Source organism: Lissotriton vulgaris, chromosome 6 (genome assembly GCF_964263255.1).
Source record: "Lissotriton vulgaris chromosome 6, aLisVul1.2, whole genome shotgun sequence".
Lineage (NCBI taxonomy): Eukaryota > Metazoa > Chordata > Amphibia > Caudata > Salamandridae > Lissotriton > Lissotriton vulgaris.
Genome location: NC_141694.1, coordinates 1,677,378,039 through 1,677,398,784, shown reverse-complemented (window position 1 = coordinate 1,677,398,784; position 20,746 = coordinate 1,677,378,039).

Sequence of the window (20,746 nt, the reverse complement as noted above, 5' to 3'; positions counted from 1 at the left end):
TGAATACGCTAACATAAAAAAAAAACACTAATTCAAAACATAATCATGGAGTCTCACAGGAACAGATCTGAATCTGCGACCGACCTCCCTGTAATCATCTAGAAGTATCCTGTCATCAATTACCATCCTATTTACAACAGCACCCTACCCCCTTCCCTCTGACAAGGCCACCATGGCAGCTGCACTCAAAGCCTCCTTCCCAGAGCAGTGAGTCACATGCCCTGCTGTCACCGATGGCAGAGCCTGCAAGAAATCCAAACACCCTCCATGAGGGGGCGAGAAGGAGGGCTGCCTTATCTATGCCATGCTAGCGACAGGCCATGCTAGCAACAGGCGCTGCCCCGGTGTCGCCCTCCTACCCCACATCTCCGGCCGGGCCGTGCTACGCAACAAGCAGATGAGGTATTGCTCTTGTGGCTATGTAAACATCTGTACCCCCACCAGGCAAATGAGGATTAGCTGTGCTACACGGCACATCCAAATCAGAGGAGTGAGGAAAGGCCCATTAGCTTCAGGAGCCGAGCCCTAGTGAAAAAGAGGTAATATGCAGGAGGAGATGTGCCCTAATGGCCAGAGCTGTCGACTGGGGAACCAGGCTGGGTAGCCGACGTTAGCTAAACATCCTGTGCTTCTGGACAAAATATTTTAATCTCCACGTGCCTAAAAAAAACTAACCTGGCGATGTGTGATGTAATCTAGTGTTGATGTAAAGCGTTCCAATGTCCTTGCGTCGAGTTCACGCTACGTAAAAATCTTTGTGAGGCAGAGGAGTTATAGAAGCCATCTACCGCAAGGCACTCTCACAAGGCGAACACGGTGTCACATGGAATTCCCTCTAGCAGGAGAGAGGGCCAAACTGGGGATGTGAAGAAATCTTAGGGGAAAGTTCTTTAAGCGGGAACGGAGTGCAGACCCCCTAAGAGAAGAATCCTCGCACAACAGAAACCGAAATTCCAGAAGGAAGAGGTAGAGGTATGTTCTCACTTCCTTCCAAAAGGGAAGACAGAGAGCGGCTAGACAATTTCCTGAAGAGAACAAGCGCTCACAATAGGAACTGCTGCTTAGAAGGGGCAGAAATAAAGTCTGCAGAGAGGAGGCGGCGAGAACCTCGATATTAAGGGAATGTTCTCAACATACATTTAATAAAAGCCATGGGCACAGAACGTGACAACACTGCTTTGACAAAGAACTTTCCTTTGCCAAAGGATGCCGAGGAGCTTCACTGCAGGCGGGTACCTTCACCACAAACATGGACCCGCTTCTGACTGAAGGCTGGGCCCAAGAACACACAGACACCAGAACTTCAGCCACGGGGCATTTGTAATGGGAGCGGAGGCGGGGGAAGCTTCTCAGGGACGGTTCTGCAAAAAGAAGTGCTTACAATGGGAACATTATGAATGCTGAGAATGGTGGAAAGAGACGGCAAAGGTCATGTGCACAAGTCCCTTAAAACACAAAAGCTGGGATGGATGAACAACCGCAAAGGTGCACCACACAAAGAAAAAAATATTTAAATTGACATTATTATTAAAAATTTGCAGAGAGATGATGTTTTTTCTTCAAAGAATCTTTATTTTCAATTGTTAAGCACCATACAGCCGACGCGTTTTGTCCCAAAGAGGGACTTCTTCAGGGCTGGTAATACAAACATATTTACAATAAATTTTTAATAAATGGACATGAATTACATACAAGATAACATCACACAACCCCCTATTTGCAATTTGAGGGGAATATATTTTGTTGGGGAGAAAGGAAGTCAGGTGCTGTTAGTAGGTAGGGTCCATCGTTATGCCTTTGTTCTCAACAAAAGCTGGGATGCTAAAAGTCGAAAGCACCATATGCAACACACGATTCTGCAAATACTTTCACCAGAACAAGCAGGATTCCTTCCGTCCAGTGCCCCTCTAGCGGGTGATAATTAGTAAGCACTTCGATGTGGTCCATGTGAGAGAATAAATACTTAGGACACGAGAGCTTACAGCTCCTGACGCGTTCGGTACCTAAATAAACATGGGCGTAGGAACTGTGGGAGGTGGAGGGGGATAGGAGATTCACTCCCCTCAATCACCAGATGTGAGGAGAAACTCTCCCTTTGGGCCCGCGTAGCAAAATAATTAAATAATAAACAAGCATAGCCGAAGCGGACCGCGCTGAAAATTAAAATAAAGGAGTGCTTACAGACTTATAAAGGAGACCGTGTGACGCCACAAGTAAAAGATTCAGTCCGGATGGGCCGCCCCAAAAGGAGACAGGGCAGTAACAAGGAGGGTCTAAGAAGCCTCGTTTTCAATTGGAAGCCAGCGCTTACCATGTATGATGACGCCAGCCAATGAAAAAGATGGGGGGGGCTTCGACTCCACTTCTAAAACATACCCTAAGACAATATGACTCGCAGAGCGAGTAGCGCATTCGTGCTACAATGCTAGGCGAGACCTAAAAACATAGGGCCTCATTTATGAAAAGTGACGCATCGCTGCGAGAAAACAGCGATGCGTTAATTTTCATTGCCCCCTCCTTGCGATACCAATGATGCGTCATATTTACGGTATGACGCATCATGTCGTAAGGAGGAACAAATACGTCAGTATTTCTGACGTATCTGTAGGTGTAAAAATGATGCAACTCCAGCAATGGGTCATTACACATGGGCAAGTCCCAAGTTAAATAATCCTGCGTCAGTCATACGCCTGCCATGAGGCAGGCGTAAGATATTGATGCATTTGCATCCTAAAAGTGACTCAGTGAAATCTCATAGATTTCACTGCGTCACTTTGTACGAGGGTTACTTGCGTCAAAACGCCCACCCTGCATACATTGTACCTGGCGCAGGTATAATGTGGCGCAGGGGTTTTCAAAGTGACCCATCTGCCTAGATGCATCCCTTTTTCTGCGTCACCAGTTCTACATATCTATCGAGCAAAGGCTCAAAGAGCTGCACTTTACGGATCGAAATTTGAGGGAATAGGAACATAGATATTTTATTAGTGAGGTCACTGATTAAATTACCTCAAAGTACTCCAATACTTTCATTGCTTTTTGGTACAGGCTTTAGGAAAGTTCCCCATGTAGTCAATCTTAGACCTTTAATTTACTAGGTAAGAATTTGGTCAACACCTGAACTTACAGCTTATAAGGACACATTTCCAGAGCTGTGGGCCCTGGACAAAAATGTCATTGTTGTTTGATTTAAGTCTGTGAAGGACTGGGTGCACTCTCTAAGCTTGAGAACACTGTAGGATGACCCGTCTTCTATTTTACCCACTTCCTCCATTGAAGCTGCCGTAAGATTGTTACAAGAAAGGTTCTGGTTCCATGTTTTGGACAATTGGTGCACAACCGTTAAACAAGGGTACCCATACAGATATATTTCTCACACATAAGAGCGTCCCAAGGTTTGAGGCCTACTTAGATAATATTGCACCTTTAACAGCAAAATCGCTTTATGTGAATCTGCGGCTTAGGATATTTCATATTCCCTTTAACAGTTTTTGCTCAAGATGTCCATCAAGCAGAAATAAAATCAAATTATACCTAGTGTGCCAACAAGTTTCCGAATTAGACACACATTTCCTTTAGTTTGTAATGCAAACACCAATGTCAGAAAGAAATGGATCCTCCTAATTTGTTGATTACTGGGAGTTCGACAGTGTTCCACAGTAGATACTAGAGATGTCATTGTATTTGGCTTGACTACATTTTTATACTCGGTAGGGCGCTTCAAGTCTATCGTTACCAACTAAAAGACAAAATATCACTTTGTATTGGATAATATTAGAAATTATATAATATCTAGACCTTAGTGACTAGCTATTAAAATTAATTTGACCATAGACTTGTCCTGTACAGCCTTTTTAGCATAGTGATGTGTTCTAACACATTAATCATGATAGCTATTTCTATTGTGCAAAAATGGTACTTTGCGTTTTACCTCCCATGTGTAAATAGATTTTATTGGTGATAGTTTACATTTTTATAGTAAGTTTTATGTGGATTATCCCTGAAATAAACTTGATTGATTGATCAAAATACGAAAAAAATAAAAATAAAACACAAAGTGAATAAAATAATCTAATATTATTAAAATGTAATATCACTAAAATCTAAAAGCTCAAAATATCTTAAAATAATTCCAGGATAAAGTAATAGGTACTAACTTAACTCCAATACAAAATTATAAAAAATTAAAAAAAGCAAAAATACAATATTCTGGCTAAAATTCTACAAAATTGGGGGGAACACATATATTAGGGAGAATAACTGTACTGTTCTCATACCATGGAGGGCAGATTTACTCTTCTATCTCCACAGTAACAAACATTTTGGGGAAAGTCCATACATTGGGAGAGAGAGAGTGAACTGTAGAGTATCAGTACCAATATGAGAAACACTGGGGAAAGTCCATACATTAGGGAGGGGGTCAGATTTACTATTCTAACTCCAGTCGAACAAACATTGGGCTATATGCACACACTGAGGGGTCAGATCTTCGATCGTAACGCCAATCTAAGAAATATTGGAGAAAGTGCATACATTGGGGCTCAGGTGTTGAGATTTGCTATTCTAACTCCTGTCTAGCAAACTTTGGGGAAGGTGCATTCATTGGAGAGAGGTGCATTCATTGGATATTTACAATTCTAACACTCTAACTCCACTTTAACAAACATTAGGTAAAAGGCATACATGAAGGGAAGAGTGAATTCAATTTACTATTCGAACTCCTGTATATCCATCACTTGAGAAGAGGCATAAATAGCAGGATTGGGTTCAGATTTACTATTCTAATTCCATTCTATTAGACAATGGGGAACGTGCATACATTAGGGGAGTTATAAATAAAACACAAACAAATTAAAAAAAACTCAAAATTATTCCAGAAAAGTAAATAATTTTAAAATCCTAATTGTAGTCCAATTTTAAAGGGAATTAGAATAAATGTTCAAATTAACAAACATATCAGAATTGCACATTTTTTTCTTTAAATACATAAATAATATTTAAACGAAACCGTATCTCTCAACCACTGAAGCGTAGCACACGGTCATACAATTATAGTAATAAAATCTCATATCATAAGAGAATTTTTTTATTTTGTATTTCATTATAATTTTTTTTTAATTAAATGACAAAACCACCCACTCAGTCCTTCAATATACTTCACAAATCTAAGAAATATAAACTAAAAAAGCAAATAATAATATTTTACAATATTAAACAATTAAAACTAATTAATGAGCATTTTACCAATAACAATACAAACTCAAATCCAAATACACAACACTGTTAATAAAAATACATAACATAACAGTTTATAAAAACATAAATACATTCCTATATATTAAAACAATTCAAACTTATAGATAAAAAATGCGAAAAAATAAAAAAAATTATACATTTATGAATCAATAATTAGCTATTTAAATGTATTTTACTTAACCTTTTCCCACCCAAAGCCCCAATAAAACCCTTCACCAAAATTGAAATGTTTTAAATAATGTAAGTAATCCCATAAATAGCTATTAGAAATAATGAACATCAGTTAATAAATAATGTAAATGAAACTTTACCCAGTCATGCCTCAATAAATCCATAAGCCTGAAGAAATGTACATTACCATTTTATTTCAAAATAGTTAGAAATAACATTCACAATAACATAAATGATGAAAAAATACAATACAATCAAACAACAATATAAAAAGATTATTTTATAGCAAACTTTATTTAAACTTCGATATTGCTGAAAAAAAAGAAAAACAATTATATACTTACATCCAATATTTGTGTCCAATATATTTTTGTAGTTACAATATTTTGACTATGATATTATGGTTAAACAATATTCTTGAGTTGATATTTGGTGGAGGTGACACCTTGAAAACTAAAACAACTAGATACAACTCAAAGTCTGACTCAAGACTAAAAAACTTCATCCCACCTTATGCAAACCAAAACTTCAATCCATGGATTTAGCACGACAGGAGCTCTGCACATGGTTCTTTCTACAGCACTGCACAGCTCCTTTCCATCAGTCTCCTTATCTTCTTGACTCTCAACTCCAGTACACCAACAATTGTGTAGTGAGGCCTATGGCCACTCCCCAGTATTCCAAGCTGGTATCAGCTCCTAACTCAATTTGCAACTGAAGGGTCTGGCCCAATGGGTACCACAGTGCAGAAAGGGAGGGAGCATCAGGCACGTAGCTAGTAACCCCCTACAGTAACCTTCCTGGAACCCAAGAAAGATACAGCGGCTGTCACAGCATGGAGACCCAGAGGCTGATTTAGAGTTTGGCGAGCGGGTCGCCTGTTCATCAGGGAGGTGGAGGACAGTATGTGCGCGACCCTGATGGACTACCAATCCCCAAATTTGCAGATCACTACTGGCCTAACGGTGATCCCTGTGCCTTCAGAGGAACCATTGCTATGGTTGATCCTCTAAAGGCGCTACAAGTTTGGTGGACGGCTTCAGTCTGTTAGGCAGCTGTTCACAAACTTTTTTTTTTTTTTAGAAATAAACTTCCAAAGAGTTTTTTTCTGAAAAATAAATAAATAAAAAAACGTCACACCCTGGGAGTTGTCCTCCAGGGTGTGGGCGGTCATTATTTTTTTCCGTCCTAGACTAACATTTTTTTCCTAGCAGTCACAGACAAAAAAAAAAGACATCCGATGGTCCACCGTAAATAGGATGGGCAGTCTGAAGTCATTGCTCCGATGTCCCCTGCTCCGACAGGCTCTCGGAGTAAGTTTTCATAAGGCAGAGCCAGCAGGGGAAAGACCTGTGGAAAACTGATGGTCCGCCTAACCCTGAATGGAGCTGGAAGACAGAGGGTTTGGCAGACAGAGTACTCCGTGATTTATGACAGAATACTCTGTCTTCCAAACTTTAAATGAGGCCCTCAGACTCTGGCAATTTATTGGGCCGGCACATAATAAGCGACCGCTTGGAATCTGGGTGTAATTTTATTCCAGTGCGGTGATACGGGGGACAGGTGCCCAAACTGGTTAGTCTAACCCTTGATGAGTGACACTTGGCAGGGCTTAGGTAAAAGTTGTGCCATCTGTTATATGATTGTATGGTTTCGCTTTTAAAATATCAAAGATATTTATCAAGATGTCATACAAAATGCAGGGGCAACAAAAACAGTAATAAAGTCTCTTCAGTCCAAGAACACAGGAAGTCCCGGAATCCTTAGAATTGATTTGTGGCTGTTTTCTGATGAGTGGCATAAAACACAGGAAAGCAGCCAACGCAACAAGTGAACAATGGAGAGGTGGAAGGAAAAAAGGATGGATGAAAGAGTGAAAGGACTTTAAGATAAACGGATGAATGAATGGACAGATGGAGAATGGACAGATGGTTAAGTGTGAGAGGATATTTGAATGGTTGGATGGATGAAAGGGGAAGGAATTCACAGATGAATGTGTGATAGACAGAGGGTTAAAGGATTGATGAATGGACAGATGGAAGGAGGATAACAGGGTAAAGGGAACCCCCATATATAAGGTCAGGTTTGTTCACTGTGCCTGCTCCTTGTAGAGGTATGGTTCAAGTATGGGGTATTTTAACTTGCTCTGTAATGTTTTGGGACCTCCAAGTACATTCAAGCAGGGGCTTCCATCTGATGGATCTGTCATGCATGTCAACATTCCTGATATAGGTGGGAGACTGGATTTTTAAGCTAAGAATACCATCATTTTAGCTTTCTCTGCTTCAGACTTCCCCCATTTTAATGCAGGTTAATTGGGAATTAAAATCCCCCCACCTTATGTGTTCCCAAAATGTTGCTGTGTATAGTCTCTCAAGCTGAGGATGACCGGCCACTACGCAGCATCTCCACTGCTATGGTATAGGAAAAGGAGAAACTGATGAAAATGCAGAAGGACCTTTGCCTGGTGAGGCCGGAGATAGCAGTTGCAGGGCTGAGTAAACTCGTGTAAACTGTTAGTTCTGAGCCAACAGGAGCAAACAGCATTTCAGCAACGGAGAATGATTTACTGCTCCCTTAACACAAAGCAAATCGTGTTTCATTTCCACCCAGTAAAGGAAATGAGAGGGATCCAACCTGATCCCAGATCTGGCAGCCATGATTAAGCTGGATCTGGGCTAGACATAGTGAAATATGCTGAATTTCTCCTGGCGTAATTTGCCGACCCCAGGACACATTCAGCGGTGCCCACATGTTGCCTGATTTCTGTTCATCTAGATGCCAATGCAAAACATGGAAACAAAGCCACACATGTTGTTATCCCTTCACAAGAACATATGAGAAACTTTGATTTGGAGGCAGGTTTTTTACTTTTTGTTCAAGTCTTGTATTTAAGAGATATGCACACACTGTTAGAATGCCAGTTGTATTAGTCTGTAGGAGTAATTACACAAATAACGATTTAAATAACACTTCCCAATTAATTTTCTTATTTAATTCTTTTATAGTGCTACTCATCCCAATTCAAGGTGTCAATGCCCTTTATATAATACACACAAATTATACATACGTGTATGTAATCAATGTGCAGGAAACATTACATAAGACAATTAGGGTTAAAAGCTGTAAGAGTACCAGACATATCATATGGTAGGCATTATAAGTTAAGGGTGCTTGGTACAGAGTCAGGATTGAAGTGGTTGGGATCACTGTTGTCAAAAGCATCAACCCACTTACCTATCTACATAATATACAAGTCTGTGATACACATGTTGCAAAATGTGCTTGGCAGCAGGCTCATTAATCCTCTATGCTATAAATCAAAACTGTGATTAGACAAAACACAGATCTTTCCAGGAATTGCACTGATCTTACCCTGAAAGTAGCTGGTCACACAAAGATCTCTTAAGTAGGTACATTAACCATGTGCATTTTTTAAAAATGCAGCCTGTTTGCGGCCAGTTAAGGACGCCAAAACAGATTTACTGTCAGATTTAGTGTCTTGTTGTCAGTTTCTTTGCAGCACATTTTCTAAAACACTGGGAATATTTATTAAAGAGTTGCACCTCCCTTGTGCTATGCAACGGGGCGCAAGAGGTGCAAAACTCTTAGTTACATTTATCAAGCCATATAGGGCCACCTTTCGTGGCCTAGAGTGCCTTGATAAATCAAGAGTAACGCAGCACAGTACAACTCATTGCATTGCGTTACTGTGCGCCAGGGAGGTGTTCCAAGGTTGGAGCGTTGATGTTCCCATGCACCACCCATGGATTTTGGTGCAGTACCAAATTACCATCACTGGTAGATCTTGGAGTCTGTCAAAATGCTTTGCTTCCTCAGGAGAGGCATAACGAGCAGAAATATCTTCATTGCTCCTTGTTTTTTTCTTTTTCTATAGACATAGAAAGACGAAAATGCCTCAGGCTTTTGTGCAAGAAAGTGCCCCTTCCTCGAAAAAAACAATCCTGCTTACAATGCAGGCACCCTTGCGCCCTAGTGCCAGAGTGCCTATATCGGTGCTAAAAATGTAAATCCATATTTGTATAGCATAAACTACTCACCCTTATGGGACTGCAGGCACTGGGGGCCATTGTGGAAATTAAGTGAGCTATTGCCCATGGTCACATGGTGCTGAGCTACCGCCGGATCCAGGGATCGAGCCGTGAGCCCTGTGCTCCGAAGTCAGCTGCAATCAATCAATCAATCAATCAAAGCATTTGTATAGCGCACTACTCACCCGGGGCTTCTCAAGGCGCTAGGGGAGGGGGGGGGGGGGTCCGCTACTGCTCGAACAGCCAGGTCTTGAGCTGCTTCTTGAAGGCGAGGTGGTCCTGGGTCAGGCGGATGTGGGTCGGGAGGGAGTTCCCGCTGCACCACACCTCTCCACATGCTGGCCAGCACACTGCGCGCCATTGCTGGGAAATGACAGGCATGCACTGTATAATGTTAAGTAATGCACATTCCTGCCTTTACCCAATCACGCAGCACAGCAAGGTGGCTTGATACGCTGCTTGATTTTTGAATAAATGTGCCCCTAAATGTAGAGTTTGACTATCAAACTCTGCTAATCATAAATCTGCTCCTTGTGATTCCACCCCTATTCCATTACCACACAATCACCCTCAATTTATCATTTTCGAGAATATTTTTTTTAATTTCCACACTGTTTCCGCCCAACTCCTGGCACCTCAGGCTGGTAGTTACAGACGAGTTTACACCTGGACCCTTCTTTCCTTCAGGTTTCCAGAAATTCCTACTGGGTTTTCTTTCATATTGGCCATTTCCTTTCCTCACAAAAGTCTCAATAAAATATGTTTTCTTTTGAAGAGGAAATTTGAAAAAACGAAAACACTAAATCAAAGGAAACCCCAACATACTGGGAGAAAACAGATGCCGACTCATGGCGTTGCGAGGCAGCAACACACACGGCTACAACAAATGTTCGATTTCTCAATATTTCGAAAAACTAGGAGGGAGCCCCGAGAGACGGCGAGGGAGAGAACTATAAAACAAACGCATGAGCAAAATAGATAAGAAATGTCATCTCCCTTCTTTTCAAAGCAGCTTCAGGGACGGATTTTCTGCCATGGCCAGAAGGTGGCGCTGCTCCCACGCGCTGGATTAGGAGCCTGACATTCATAGGAGTTCTGAGATCGAAAAGCTTGAGTCTGGTCCCTAAACGAAGGTTCAGATTTTCAGACCATGTTTCTGTGAGCTCCCCTGGATTCGCAGCCTTCTCCTGGACATCCTTTCTACTTCGGTGTAGGCTCATCAGGAATAGTCAAATGTTTACTTAAAGAGAACCAAGCTACTGAAACGTACCAGAAGGGAACTTAGGGCAGATTTACAAGGCCCTTGCGCCCCATTTGTGCCGCCGTTGCGTCACTTCTGTGACGCAGCAGTGGCATATACCATGCGCCACGTTGCGCCCTATTTACAACGTGACGCATCTAGGGAGATGCGTCCACTTTTGTAAAGCCCTGCGCCACACGAAAACTGTGTCAGGTTTCATGTGGGCGTTCCGGCGCAGGGCGTTCCATCGCAGGAACGCCTCGCAAAAGTGCCTGAGTGAAATCTACAAGATTTTTCACTCAGTCACTTTTCTGACGCTGCTGCGTCAAAACCTTGCGCCTGCTTGAAGCAGGCGTAAGGCGTGACACACCATGTTGTGGATAGGCCTTGTGGATAGGCCATGTTGGAACAGTGCTGGAGTTGTATCGCGCCCATGACGCAACTCCAGCACTGTGCCAACCTTACACCGGCAGATGCGACACGCATCTGTTTATCCCTTTGCCATGATGTGCCACATTGTAAATACAGTGCATCTGTGGTGGCGCAAGGGTAAACTTGTGTCAGGCATCTTTCCTGGTGCATCACTGCTGATTTCCAGGGATGCGCCAAGAAACGTAAATCTGCCCCTTAATATCTGTCTCCACTGAGTCTACAACAATGTTGGAATATGGAGCAGTGGCCCCGTCGGATGTGTAATGTACTCGGAAATGCAAATCAGGCTTCCCCTTGTGCTCGGATGCCATTTTAATAGACTATTAATAATGTGCTTTTTAACATGTGCCGACCACATCCTACTCTGTCCGACTGCTCAATGCCGTTTAAATTCAAATAAAATAGTCTCAGCATGGATCTTCCAGAAAAGGCTTCCAGAGGCGAGATGGGAAGAGTTTTTGTCAAAACCTCTCCTTGTCGTGCTGCGTGATGAATAACATAGATGGAACGTTTGATTGACGATTCTCGAGCTGTCTCGACCCAATCAAGACCCGGCTTCGTTTTCAGAATGTGTCTGTCTCTCGCGCTCTCTTATTTTATTTATTTATTTATTGCAGCATGCCACGATAACGCGGATGTTTGCTGCCGTGGGTGCCAGTAGATGGATCTTTGATTGATTCTGACCATAGATGAAGGAGTATTGAAAGAGCGTGATTCCCTCTCCCTCCCTCCGTTTCATTCTTTCCTAACGAGTTTGCTTCCGGACCTTAAAGTGGGCGCTTGCATTTTTGCTCGAGGGGCACGTGAAGTGTGCACCTGACGAGGAAGCCGTTTTTTCCACCCCTTGTGTGCGATCGGTTGAACCCCTGTGATATAAGTTTTAAGTACCCTTGTCCTGATGAAGCCATAAGAGACAACTGGCGGAAACACGACCGCGACTGCGTCAACACCATTGTGATAAGGAGTCCCCATAATTTTGCACTTGTTTCTTTGATTTCATGCGCCTTGTAAAAAACAGTTTGTTTGAGAGAATTCATATCTCAGGCGCTGTGAGGATTTCCTTTCAGATGTGTATCACTCTAAATTCGGAGTGAATAGTTTGAGAAGTGTATATATATATATATTTTGGGTACACTGTTGTATATGTAGTGTATATATTGTATATGTGATATCGTCGTGGACTTGGGTCAGCGGACTCGATAATTCTCGCTTCGGTGCCTACTCTAATCTGGGGTCTCACTCGGCAACTCTGGGCATTAGCTTGCCTAATCTCCACAACGGCCCCCCCCCCCAACGCCGGGGATGCCTGGCTCCACCCTGGGGACTCCCAGCAGGGACCATCCCACAGGGAAAGCCAGGACGGGTTCCCCAGCGTTGCACAGCGCCAGGAAACCTCCGGGTAGCAGCGCGCTTTACAAGTGCAAACATAATAATAATAATAATAATATATATATTGTATGTGTTTTTGTGGTATGATTTAATATATTTTTGTTTCAGTGCTCCACTTTGTCCTGTGACACGTATATATGTCCTTATAATTTGTGAATAGTGACTTGATTATAAATATTTGTAAAAAACAGGATAATTAATTATATCTTGTGTATAATTAAATGCTGAATTTATCCCTCAGTACCAATTGTTTCTACTTTTTCATCTTTTGATGTCCCTTGCTCAGGTATGGGAAGGTGACTTGGGCAGAACCCCTTCATTATTTTCTAGCCTGCTGCAAGCCGCACATGGTAAGAGTCCTTTGGATGAGATGGTTCTATCAAGATCATTACTAGGCAGTCAATGGAAGTACCCAATGATCTGGTGGAATCTATAATCCACGTAGGATGGTGGGAAACCCTGTAGAAGAACTAGTGAAGACTAGATCATGTGTCTGGAAAGAGTCAGCTGAGAAAGTGCAAATAGCTGACTGCCGAAAGTTGTTTTCAAGACTTTGAACCAAACATAGAGGCCATACCTTGGGCTCCAGGATGTACACACAAGCTTCATGTTGAGGGAACCTTCCTAAACCAAGCTGGCAGGGGGGGATGATCCTCGGGAGTGAGACCTTACCAAAGAGTTTGTCTTGGGAGTCAGTGGAGTTGAAAGTCTCTGGTGCTGTGTCCGCGTGGGAACCTGCTCATTTTATCATCTGGAAAAATGGGTGTGATTTCTTGTACAGGAGACCTGTTTCACAAGTCTCCTGACAAGTGCGCTGCAATGAGTTTGCATGTTGCTCACCTACAGAGTACTATACATTGATGGGTGATAGTATGAGGGATAAACTCACAGGGCCCGATTCACAAAAGTAATCTGAGGTAAAATCATAACTTTACGACTTTCGCCCACTAGATCATGTCATGCTCTACCTTTTTGATCAAATTTGAGAATTGGGGAGCAGAGCACCATTTGGTGACATTTTGCAACTGGGATGAAAGGTCCAGGGATTCCAGGTTGATATCTATTCTTTCTGAGGCATTCAATCATCAGAGGAACTCTGCTCAAAGCTCTGGACCATAGAAGCTTCAAAAGGGGGATTTTGAGGTTTAAGTGTGAGCATATGTTCCTAGTATCTTTAATATATTGCGGATAAATCCTTTTTTGTCTCTTGTATTTTTGATGACCAAGTCAATCTTTCCATATTTCGTTCATCCGACTTTATAAAAAAAAAATCCATTCTCATTGTAGATTTTCTTAACTTTATTGTACAAGGAAAAATAACAGCAGACACGTGTTTCGCCCTGTGTGGTGAATAACGCCAGGGCTTTTTCAAGGCTGTAACATAAACATGATACATTTTTAAGAAAAATTTGGTGACATTGTTTTCAGAAGTCCTTAAGGGGAAGCAACTCCACAAACCATTGCCAGGCAACACTGACATCAATTGCTTGCTCAGTGTTTTTTGCGATATGGGTCAAAATGAGGGGAAACTTATTTTCCTAGCTATTCCCCTAGCCACACCATTGGCGAAGGCCACCTGACTCCATAGACACTTGCTCTTCTGCTCCCAAACTATGCAGTCAACCCCTGCCTCATCCACCTTCGGACTGACCTGATGCAGAGTTGTTGTATTACTCACAGTCGTTAATGAAGAGACGGACATTCACTTAAATACATTTTTTGTACCTGACCAATGCTCAAACAAAAGCTGTTCTGTTTGGTTATAGTCCTAGAAAGAATGCTAACTTTATCCCTTTTGTCATAGGTGCACTCCCCTTGCTGAGGCCAGAAGAGCTTTAAAGTAACTTGTGATGTACAGAAGAGAATTATGATGTCTTAAAACTACTTAAAGTTACTGAGCATGTTACTGTATAATAAAAGTCTTACATAAGTTACTTAAAGAAACAATACTGCCTGGACATTATATCTATTGTGAGTGATACATGTGTAACCGGAACTATTTTTGTTACATTAAGCTGATGTTCAGTTAGTTTCATTGATTATAACGAGTGTGTTTAAATCTTAACACAGACATGAGAGGCAGGACTTATTAGACAAGGAATGGTTTAGAATAATGACTACAGTTGACAATATATATATGTAAATATATATATAAAAATTAGTGACTTGGTTTAAAAACGGTTTTCTATATGTATTTATTATAAGAAATAACATTTTTGTAAGAAATATTTATAGTAAAATTGGCATGTGAGAGTAGGGAGTGTATTGTTACAATGTACATACATGCGAGGGTAGATATCAAATTAAACAAGGGACAATAGTGACCCTTTTAAATGGGATAAATTGCATGTGTTGGCTCACCATTGAGTGTAAGAGAGGGAGAACTAGAAAGAGTTAGGACAATGAGTGAAAAAACAAGGGGGGTTATAATTGTGTTAGTTATTATTATTATTATTATTAAATTAAATTTATAGGGCGTGCAGCTACCCAGAGGTTTCCCGACACCGAGGACAAATGCAACAGAAAGACAAGATTTACTGATTAAACAACCAGGTCTTAAGGTTTTAATGAAAGCTTTTGTGGTTGGTTTCATGCCGAAGCGTTCATGGGAGTGAATTCCATAGCACAGGGGCCAGATAAGAAATAGAACGTTCTACCGTGCATGCTAATTTAAATCTTGGGACTGAAAATTTGGCTTGGGAAGAGGATCTAAGCAACCGAGTTGGATGATATGCCTGGACCAAAGAACATAAGTAACGGGGAGCAGTGCCTGATTTAGTTTTATGCATGTAGCATAAGGCCTTAAATTTAGTCCAGTTCTCAATTCTTAGCCAGTGTAAGTCCCGCAAAAAAGCCTGAAATGGAGTATGTTTTGGGTACGTGACATAACAATCTCGCTGCTGAATTTAGCACTACTTGTAGTCTGCGTATCACATCCTTACTAGCTCTGAGATACAGGATGTTGCCGTAATCCACTCTAGACATTATCAGGGCCTGGATAACAGTTATTTGAGTAGGACCTGGCAACATCCATAGTATCTTCCGTAGCCACCGCAGAATGGTAAAGCAGATAGAAGCTGTCTTGGTTACTTGTTGATTCATGGACAGTTGATCATCGATCACTATCCCTAAGTTTCGAGCAGATTGGACTGGCTGGGGAAGTGTACCCATTTCTCGAGGCCAATGACGTGGGCCCCAGAGATTTTTATCTTTACCCAAGTGTGATAGAGAGCGCTTTATCTTCAAGGAAACCGAGATTTCTGAGATGGCGCCCGGCTGGCCGCCATATCAGGAGGGGTTAAGCAGTCTAGTCTCCTGCGAGAGAGAGGTGATGTCGGGAAAGAAAGAAGAGACCGGCCGTTGACTCAGGTGCGGGAGTTCGGGTGATTGGAGAGTCGGAGGAGAGGAGGCAGCGGAGGACTGCAGCAGCGGGGAAAACGGAGGAGACAGGACAAGAGAGGAGGCTCCAGACACGGAGAATTCTGAAGAGAAGCGTCGAGGGAGCGACGGAGCGGACCTAAGGGAGGTTTCCCCAACAACCACTGTGCTTGTATCCGGCTGTCCCTCCAAGCAACAGGACACCAAGATACCCCTTGCTACGGTCACCCGGGACCGTAGCTCCAGGCAAGTGACATGGGGAGAACGGTGGAGGAGGAGGTTGGGAGGAAAAGGACTGTGGGGTTGGTGGCACAAGTAAATCTGTATTTTATGCATGTGTGTTAAAATACCCCTCCCCCAGGAAACCCTCACTTCCCCTGCCCTTCCTCAAACCTTAAACTATCTTACACTAATCTCGGTGACCCCAGGTTATTGGTGACGGGATACACTTGATAGAGTCATAAGTTGACAGACTTCCAGTAACGACAGTGTCCCTCTGTTTCTGTTTGCTTTCTGGGAGGTACCGGTCCTGACTACAATAAAAGAAGAGAGACCTGGAGACTGAAGGCATCTTTCTACAAGAGACCACGTCCTACGCCTTATGAACGTTGGCATACAAATGTTGATGGGAGAAACACTAACTGTTTAAGTCTGTTAAAGCGTGAATAAACGCCTACCTTAAAATACTACCATTTGACTATCTGATAATTCCGGTGTAATCCCCTTAAGGGACAGTGTGAAACTACTACACCAAGATTAAAACCTCAGTTTTTTCACCATTTAATTTTAGCCAGTTGGTATGCATCCAACTGGCTATTTTGTTCACCTAGTCTGTAAGGATGATGGTTTAGAAGCATCATTAGCAGATAGAGAAAAGAGAAGCTGGGTGTCATCCGCATAGGAAAAGATAGACAACCCAGCTTTTCTGCAATGGTGGCTAAAGGGCTTACATAAAGATTGAACAACATAGGGCTCAAGATCGAGCCCTGTGGTACACCATAGGGGGATTTATAGGTTTTAGAGTTTGCAAAAGACGAAAAGACCTGAAAGGTTCTGCCCGTAAGGAAATCTTTGATCCACTCCAAGGCTGAGCCCTCAATTCCCTGTGACTGAAGAACTTTCATGAGAGTAGGGTGAGACACCGTATCAAAGGCGGCGCTTATGTCTAACAAAATAAGCGCCGCAGTTTCCCCTTTATCAAGGAGCTGGCGAAGTGTTTCGGTGACTCCCAGAAGAGTAGTTTCTGTGGAGTATCCAGCTCTAAATCCTGATTGGGATACGTCCAAGATTTTGTTTCCACAAACTGCGTAAGTTGTTGGTTCACATGTTTTTCTAATATTGTTGAGAAAATAGGGATGAGAGAGATCGGTCGAAAATTGGAGGGGTCAGGTGGGTCTGCATTAGGTTTCTTTGAGAGAGGAAGGACTAACGGGTGTCTCCACTCTGCAGGTAGGGTGGATTCTTTTAAAGAGGCAATAAGTAACTCCATAATGCTCTGTGATATATTAGGTTTTATTTTTTGAAGAATCTGCACTGGGACTGGGTCGTTGGGGGAACCTGATTTGAGGCTCTTTAAAATACCATTAAACGACTGAGAGTCCAATGGGTGCCAGCTAGTAATTTTTTGAGAGGATACAGATGGAGGAGTCTCCTCAGAATTTTTACAAGCTAAGCCCTGAGATGTAATATGGTTTTGCTGCTCAGCTTCAGTGGTTATTGTTTCAAGTTCCGTATACATTTTGTCAATCTTCTCAATAAAGAAATTTGCCACTGCTTCACAGTGTGCTTCATCGAGTGCTGTGGGCGTTGGTTGACAAGATGCACCAGAGAGCTCGCCAATTGCTTTAAACAGTACTTTTGCATTATTCTGAGCTGATAGAATAGTGCTATTTACATATTCAGCACGGGCAGTTTGTCAAAGAGAATTATAATTTCTCTTGGCCTGTTTATAATTATGTTTATAGTCTGAAGCATAATCTTTTCTCCAATGTCTTTCCAATGCTTTACATCTTGAATTTTCAACCTTTAGTTTTTCAGTAAATCAAGGGGCCAGAGGACGTTGTTTATTAAATTTCTTGAAGGATAACGGTAGACATGCTTCCACCGAATCCGTAATCCAAGTCTGGATAATATTGGAATCTGATACTTTAATAGAAGAAATGGCTGGTGTATATGTAGGTAAAAGATCATTAAAAAGGTCAGTATTCAACTTCCTCCAATCTCTACATTTGCGATTAGATAAAGGAATAAAAGGATTATTGGACCCTAAATCAAGTGATATCTTGAACCTTACTAAAAAATGATCCGGCCAGGGTAAAGGAAGGGCTATTTGACACAGAACATTAGATACATTTGAGAAAACCGGGTCAAGCAAATGGCCTGCTTTATGGGTGGTACCTGAGTTACAAAGAAACATATTCATGGCTTCTAAATCGGAAATAAAAGTGGTGCCAATCTTGCAAGTTGGGTCATCAAAATGCACATTGAGATCACCCAAAATAGTAAAATTAGCTGCATTGAGTAAAAAAGGAGTAATAAATTCAGGAAAGCTAGTGGCCCAGTGCCCAACAGGGCCAGACGGTCTATATACTAAAAGGCAGTCTGAAGAAGGTACACAGTGTTAATGTTTCCGCCTCTTTGTAATGAGACTACCGTTGTCTTGTGTGCTCAGCCGCACTATTGCTTCTATCTCAGGACTGGTTAATCTCTTGCCCCTCCTCATTAAGGTGTAGCAGACTTGAATTCAGATTTCTTTTCCATCGTATTTCATATTTCTCTTAGAAATTCTGTACATTGCAGTCTGGAACAATACTTATCCAATGTATAATATCTGTAAAAAAAGAGACTTTCTCTGATAAATCCTGTTTGAAATCATTTATTTTTCCACAGATTGAATTTGATATGTACTTGACTGTTTTTAACTTTAATGAAATATTTACTTACGCCTATTATGTTTTATATATTTGATATATTTGTGCTAATTTTTAAATGTGTATTGTGATTTTAAATAATCAAATAAAAGTGGTTTGACTGACTGTATAATATCTGTAGATTCCCAGCTGTGTTAGATTGCCATGGATAGTATTTGGATTCTCCCACTTTCCCCGCTTCCGGTCTCTCCCTCCCTGTTCTCCATGCATTGGTTTGTCCCTTACTACCCCATTGATGTTTCAGGCCATTTAGGATTGAGGTGAAGAACTGTCCGTTGTGTGAGGATGCAAGAAGAGCGACAGGAGACTCGAGAAAGCTTTCATCGTCTATGACCTTACAGATATCACGCCTGAATAGACGTGAAAGATACTTACCTGAGGACTGGCTCACTTACCACACTTTGGTTGTTGTTTCCAGTTGTGTTCGGCTTGAAGCTTGGCGGTTGTTCGCATTGCATTTCACATTCCAGCGATCTTCACTCTTGTGCGCCTAATCTTCTTGAACCATGAGCACGTCAAGAGAACTTGGAAAAGGGATGCCTGGCGATTGCTGAATATTTGCACTGGTCAATTCTGCCAGATACAAAGCTGTCCATGTGAGAGTCGACAGAAAACCAATCAAGTATATGTATGGAAACCCCTCACTTTACAAAGGCAGGCACTATCAACCTCTCCCTGATCATTGATTTTGGAAAGCTGACCTGGCTCACATCAAGCTTTTTCCTCAGACTGAAACACATCTTAAGTCAACAACTTCAAGTAATTCCTCTAGCCTAACCACACACCGGTCAAATTCCAGCCGGTATTTTCCTACACTGCGCCTGTGATGCTCCTTGTGTTAAACAATCGAATGTGACTATTTTAGCGCTTACACTATATGGTACTTTGTATGGATCAAAGCTATTTTTCTGTCCCACTGCTATATTTCTGTTGCATATAACATGCTCAGATGGGTACAGTTTACTCAATACCAAGAAATATGAATAAATGCTGGATGGTGCCTTTAATGCATTTCCTTCAGCAGTCATGCGTTATGGCATTTTCTAAATTTTCTCATTTTATGTGACGTCGGAGTCGAGCATACTTTCCTTCCTATTGACTCAGCCCTCTTGCGCTTGTAACCTGGTGACGACCATGCAGTCGCCCTATTGACTGCTTTCTTGCTTTAGTAACAATCACTTAACATTTCTCAGGCAAACTCTTTAAAAATAGCAGATCATGAGCAGGATTAAAGGCAATTAATTGATTATATTCCCCAAAATTCCTTTACTCTGTTCAATTTGCCATTCTTATGGTGTTGGGCGGGTGTGTATTGGGGGGGTGTAGATAGGGGTTTTCTGTGTTATTGTCCAGTTTACAATGTTTATTACAGGGGGAACTCAGTAAAACCATCACACAATCTCTCAAATTCTCACTGGTTTTGCTTACCCACTAGCAAAGCCATAGCTCTCGCCTTTGCAAACTAATGTGATGGCTGATTGTACTTTTTTTTTTAATAACAAGCATATGCTAGAAAAACAAAAACTCAAAAAAAGAAACCATTGCTGTCTGAATGTGGTGCAACTTGAAATAATAAATTGTAAATAAAAAATAACCATCACATGTGATGTAAAATATTTGATCACTCGCAGTGCAAGACAGCTAATAAGTAAGGTAACCAATTACTCCATGCTGTGGTGGATTGAAGAAAAATGTGAATGGCACCCACTCAGCCTTTAATGCAATCTAAAAAGCAGCAGTGGCAATGTAATCTTAAGCATTTTTGGAGTTCTGGACAAGACATTTTGGAGACCCTTGTTTGAAACTACTTTGCATTTTATAACTCATTTTCTGCTAAATCTAGCCTGTATGGTGCAAAAAAACTTTCAGAAATTGGGGTGGGGAATCAAAAAATTGCA